The sequence below is a fragment of the Ambystoma mexicanum genome, chromosome 12 (genome assembly GCF_040938575.1).
Source record: "Ambystoma mexicanum isolate Mex_15411 chromosome 12, UKY_AmexF1_1, whole genome shotgun sequence".
Classification (NCBI taxonomy): domain Eukaryota; kingdom Metazoa; phylum Chordata; class Amphibia; order Caudata; family Ambystomatidae; genus Ambystoma; species Ambystoma mexicanum.
Genome location: NC_090936.1, coordinates 292,499,187 through 292,505,186, shown reverse-complemented (window position 1 = coordinate 292,505,186; position 6,000 = coordinate 292,499,187).

The following is a 6,000-nucleotide window of genomic DNA, read 5'->3' as shown; positions in this document are numbered from 1 at the left end:
GGCGCTGTAAGAGTTCTGTTGCAAGTTCAAAAGTTCAAGCTTAATAATAATGTTCATTGTCTTATTGCAGCAAGCGCTAATGCTTATGTCTTTTTCCCCTTAGGGGCCGGGGTTCGGAATGCCGGAGATATGGCGCCGACCCTAAGTGTAAGTTCTGGATGAGCGTTCAGGTAATGTCTTTGCATTCGCTCATTCAATGTCTTTGTCCTTTTTTCCCCATTGGGGCCGGGGTCCAGAATGCCAGGAAGCGGCAGGACCCGAAATGAAATGGGAATGACCCAACAGGTAAGTCTTAGAAGGAAACTGAGCTTTTCCTATTTCCCTTCCTTCTCTCACCTTGTTTTCTTGTCTTTTCTCTCTAGGCTCTGGGAAGTGGGTGCGGATCCGGATGATCGCTGCTGTAGATGGAGGCGCCCAGGAAAGGTGAGTGAAATGCAGCGCTGCAGCGATCAAAGCGAAATGCTTTTAAAATGATGTCTTCCCTTTCAGGATCGTCGGTGTGATGTCCCCGTGATGCAGCTTTAGCAGGTAATGTCTTCTTTCTCCCCAATTCTCTCTTATCTCCCTTTGCAGGCGACCCAGGATGCTGACAGGCGTGGCTGAAGTCCAGATGCAGGAGCTGACACGGTGAGCGTCCAGCTGCGAGGAGCAGAACAACGCGAAGCGTGAGTTGCTGATCGGGCGTGGTTTAAATAGCTTTGGAAGAAGTTCCAGTTATGTATCCTTCCACCGATCAGGTATGTATCCTTCCCCGACCACACCCAGGGGGAAGTAGTTCCACAGGTAAAGTAGTTCCATTCAAGCCTCAAGAGGGCCTGGATGTAGCAGCATGGTCTGCATCAGGTAAGTGCACCTTAAAACACTTGAACACATGTCTAACTTTATGAGCCTGGCGCCTAAGGCGCCAGGACAGGGGTCCAACATGAGCCTGGCGCCTAAGGCGCCAGGACTGTGTCCAAAGGGCCCCAGATTGGGCTCGCTGGCACTTCCCTGGGGGAAATGATGCCTGCCTCTGGGGTTGCTGGGTCGGACCTGGCTCCTTGGAGGTAGGCATCATGACACAGGCCTTCTTGAAGTTTGCAGAAGTCGATGCTTATCGCATCCTACCTGCCAGAGCCTCGTTCCGCCGACTGAATTGGTTCTGGATCAGGTGGTGCTCCGGTTATCAGGCATGGTAGACAGGTGTTGACTAGCCTTTCCACCATTACATCTATCTGTGGAAACCACACTCGGTGTCGAATTCGAGCCTTCGTTCGAGCCATCCCTCGGTGGCCCTCATGGGCGAGGTCCACTATTCGGTCGTGCAGGCCCGGCGGGATGATGATGCGATTTCCGCGGAGCAGCAATCCTTGCTCTGTTACCGACAGGTCCTGGCGTACGGTGAACATCCCTGTGAGGAACGCCTTTGCTTCCACAGTCCTGTTGTGGGTGTTCTTCATGAAGGACCTCCAGTCAACTGAGATGATAGTATCCTTTACAAGGTCACAACACGGGTCCTTGCGCGTTTCCTCTGCAACGTCGTCGATGCTGACAGCCTTTGGCCTCATGGCCCGCACCACCTGGCAGATATGCTCCTCGGTCTCTTCGGCCACCCAAACCTCCTGTGACGTCGCCTCTCGAGGGTGTCTTGAGAGGAAGTCTGCCGGATTGCCGCTCCCCGGCTGATATGCCAACTCAAAATTGTACTGCTGGAGATGGAGCATCTATTTGGCTATCCTGGCCGGCGGGTGCGAGGAGGTGCCCATGAAGATTGGCAGGAGAGGTTTGTGATCCGTGATCGCCGTGAACCTTCGGCCATACAGATAGAGGTGGAAGTGGCGACACCACCACAGTACGGCAATTGCCTCCTTCTCAATGTGAGAGTATCGCTGCTCTGTCATTGTGAGGGCTTGTGACGCATAGGCGATGGGTCTCTTCTCACCCTCTTTGGTGACCTGCATGAGGATGGCCCCCAGGCCGACAGGGCTGGCATCTACAAAAAGTTCAGTCGGAAGTGCAGTGTCGTAGTACGCCATTTTCGTGTCCACGGATAGTGATTCTTTGATGCTTTCAAATGCTTCCTGGCAAGCTTTCCCCCATTCCCACTTCGCGTTGAGCTTGGTAAGTTCTCGAAGGGGTTCCAAAAGAGTGGCCAGGTTCCGGATGAATCTCCCACAGTATGTGGCCATCCCCAGGAAACTGTGCACGTCAGTGGGTATCATGGGCGGACTCGCAGCCTGTATGTCAGCAACCTTCTGAGGGTCCGGTGAAATGCCAGTGCTGCTGAATTTATAGCCAAAAAACGAAATTTCCATCTTGAAAAAACTCACATTTTTCTTTGTGGATGGTTAGGCCAGCATCTTCTAGTCGGCCCAAAAGCATCCGTAATCTTCTCGAGAATTCTTCTTTGTCCTGAGCATGGATCAGGATGTCGTCACTCACATTTAGGACACCTGTTATGCCCCGGATGACTTCTTGAACTGTCTGTTGGAAGACTTTGGCCGCCGAAGAGATCCCAAAGCTTAGCCGCTTGTATCTTCGCAAACCCAAATGTGTTGAAAAAGTGGTTATGTACTGAGAGTCCCTATGCAGCTTCAGCTGGTGGTAACCCGCTTTCAAATCAACCTTCGAGAAGACTCTTGATCCCGTGAGGTCAGCCACAATCTCGTCGAGGGTTGGCGTGATGTGGCGCTCCCGCTTGATGGCAGTGTTCGGGAGGCGCATGTCTATACAGATTCGGACCTTTCCCGGCTGCTTAGGTTTCTTCGTGACCACCATCGGGGACACCCATGGTGTCGGCCCTGTTACCTCTTCTATAATGCCAGCTTCTTCCAACGCTTTGAGTTCTATCTCCACCTGTTCACGCTTGTGGAATGGGGTTCTCCAGTGTCTGACAGCCTTTGGCTGGACCGACTTATCAATATGGAGCTTGATCGTCTTTCCTTTCAAACACCCAATCCCGTTTTGCAGGTTGGGATACTGTGCAAGGATGTTTTCGACCTCTTGGGCTTCCTTGACTTGACTGACGAACTGTACTAGCCCTAGGTCCTCAGCCGCATCGCCACTCAGAAGGCATTCAATCCCTGCATTTACTACGTAGATCTTGGACGGTAGCCTGTTTTCACCGTGGCTGAGGGTGGTGCGGAATCTGCCAACCACTGGTAACGGTTTTAAACAGCCATATGCAAACAGAAGGGTGTCTGTGTTCTTGTGGGCCTGTCAGGGTTGCAGTGTTTGAAATGTGCTTGTGGGCATGACATTTACAGAGGCTGCCGTGTCGATGGTCATCCATACCTGCTGGTTTTGGAGGGTGACCTGGCATTTGCGCCTCCTGAGCCCTTTCTTCTGCGTAGCATGCCCACAATCCAGAGCCGCCATAAGGTATACTTTTCTCCCTTTGGTCCGCTGCTCTCTTCCAGAGTCTTGTTGAGTCACTGTGACGTCATCCCCTTCTTCCTCGGTTGAAGAGTTGGTTGTTTCGACTCGCCTTGCGGTCGCTTGCTTCTTTTTCTTGGTTCCACTCTTCTGCAGGGGATTCTGTGGAGGCGGTAGTGGAGCCCCCGATGATCGGCACACCTTGGCATAGTGGCCCTTTCTGCCACATGCCCCACATGCTGTCCCTTGCGCCGGGCAGTTTCGCCGTCCATGACGCGATCCACCACACCATCCACACTCCGTAGGTCCCGGGATTTGTGGCTGCCATCTGGCTGGTGCGTAGTTGCCACCAGACTCATCTCTTGTGGACTGTCTATTGGTGACATGGGCCACCGTGGATGATGCGAGGGCAGGCTGTAGTTTTTGAAGAGTCATTCCCATGTTGGCGGCCCTGGCATGTGCCAGCTCCCTTTGACGACCCAACTCCAGAATGCGTGTTAGAGAAATGCCCCTCTCACCCAGCACCATCCTTCTTAGTTTCTCCGATTGGATGCCGTTAATGAGTTGTCTCCGGATTTCTCTCTCGACATCCGGGAACTCACACGAAATCGCCAGCTTCCTTAGTCGGTGTGGTAGGCATCCAAGGTTTCCTCTTCTGCCTGAAATGTGGTGCAGAACATGAAGGTTTCATAATCCGGGTTGAGTTGTGGGAGAAAGTGGGCCTTCAAGGCGTCTTTCGATTGTTGGTAAAAGTCCTGACCATCAGCAATGGTTAGCGAGTTGAAGATTCGTAGCACCTTGTTCCCCACATTTAACAACAGGTGCAACCTCATTTTCCTGGCGGAGGTTATGTCCTTGCACTCCATTGCCATTTCGAATTTTTGGATCCATAGCTGCCACCGAGGGCCAACTGATGATGGATCCGTGAATGAGTCAAATGGCTGAATCATTGTGGGGGAGCTTCCTTGTGGGCGAGCTTGCGGTGACAACATCGATAGATTCGCCGTGAGTCTGGAGTCGGTGCCGGGCCTGGGGGGCGGACGTGCCGGTCGCCATAGTGGGGCGTTACTGTCACTTGATGGTGTCTGTCGTCCTCACCTTGGTGCGTGGTTTCAGGAGTCAGTGGTCCCTTTCGAGGCCGACCTTCGAGACAGTAGCCGATAGGGCCGCCGCCTCGCTCCAGGTGCCTGCTGCCGTGATCGCACGTGCGCACTGCCAGTGCGGCGGCTTCACACGACGTGTTGTGGTGCCTACGGCCCCTGGATGCCAGTTGGTCATGTGTCGCAGCGCCCTGGGACCGCTGAGGACAACAAATACGACGATGCAGCTGAAGGGATGGAGCAAAAAAAAGTATTTCTTTTATTTTCTTCGGGCGGGGGGGTTTTGTGAGCCCCTTCCCACCGGGTGTCCAACAATTGTGCTTGTCGTTTCAGGAATAATCAGCTAGTAGGGCGTCGAGCACGTGTGCTGGGTCCCGTTTCCCTCGTCGCCAGTGTTACGTTCTGGCTTCGCACGGAGGCAGAACGTTGAGGGCCTCTGAAGTAGGCCGCAGTGGCGCAGCTCCGGCCAGAGCGAAATGAAACACGCCACACGTTGTTAGAGTCATGGCCCGGAACTGCCTCTTTTGCGCGGGGGCGGGGCTTTTATTGAGACGCCCTGCGTCACCGCGTTGCGGGGCGCAGGGCGGATGTAACAGGCGCCGCCCCTAGCTCAACCTGTAGCAAAACCGGCATGGGAGAGGTTGCTGGGCCCTGCGTTTAGGTGAGTGTGTGAGGATCAGTTGATTCACTATTCAGTTGTGCGTCCTACTGCTTATATTGTGTAATTACCATTGCTGTCTAAACATATATACTGACATGGTTATACGCTGAGGGTCTGTACTCCCTCGTTATCTCAAGACTGCGTAGTAAATATAAGCAGGGAACGCCAGCAGGCGGAAGGAAACATGTCTGACCCTCCTCTGATTGTCAGAAGTGATAACAGCATCGAAATAGCTGGTGATGTAAAACCGAAGCTGCGATGCCAGTATCCCCAACTAAAATAATTTCCCAACCCGAACGACAGGTGAACACACTTAAATTAACCACCTACTTCCCAAAAATCACATCGCTTAACCCCGATTAAATAAATAATGCTGCTAAAACTGTGACTGAAGAGCTAGGTGTTTCACTTAGCTGTCTAGGATCGAAATTGGTTAATACCCTTATCTCCCCCTTCCACCTTCCACTGTGTCTTTCCGAATTGTGTTCTGCTCGGGTCGAACATGTGGATTCGTGCCCTTCCTCCATTCGTTTAGAGTTCGTTGCAACCCAAACTCTTAACACGCAAATAGTTCTGCTTAGTGTAAAACTTGACAAGCAACCTTTGTTAGGTACAACCCTGTGCTCTGCCCTGACAACTAGAGTACTAATTCACACGCTGCTACTGTTTACCACCAGCTTGCCTCGCAGCTCAGCGTCTGTCCTAGATTTGCATCAGAGTACTAGTGATGTTGAATTTGTTGGGCCCAACCTTGATGGTACTTTCCCCTTACTCTCAGCGTTGGAGTAATCCACTCCCCTAGCACCCAAATGTGAACCAGGTTCACATTCCGTGATCGGGATATGTGGGATACCAGTCCTCTCCGAAGTTACTTTAGAACCACCT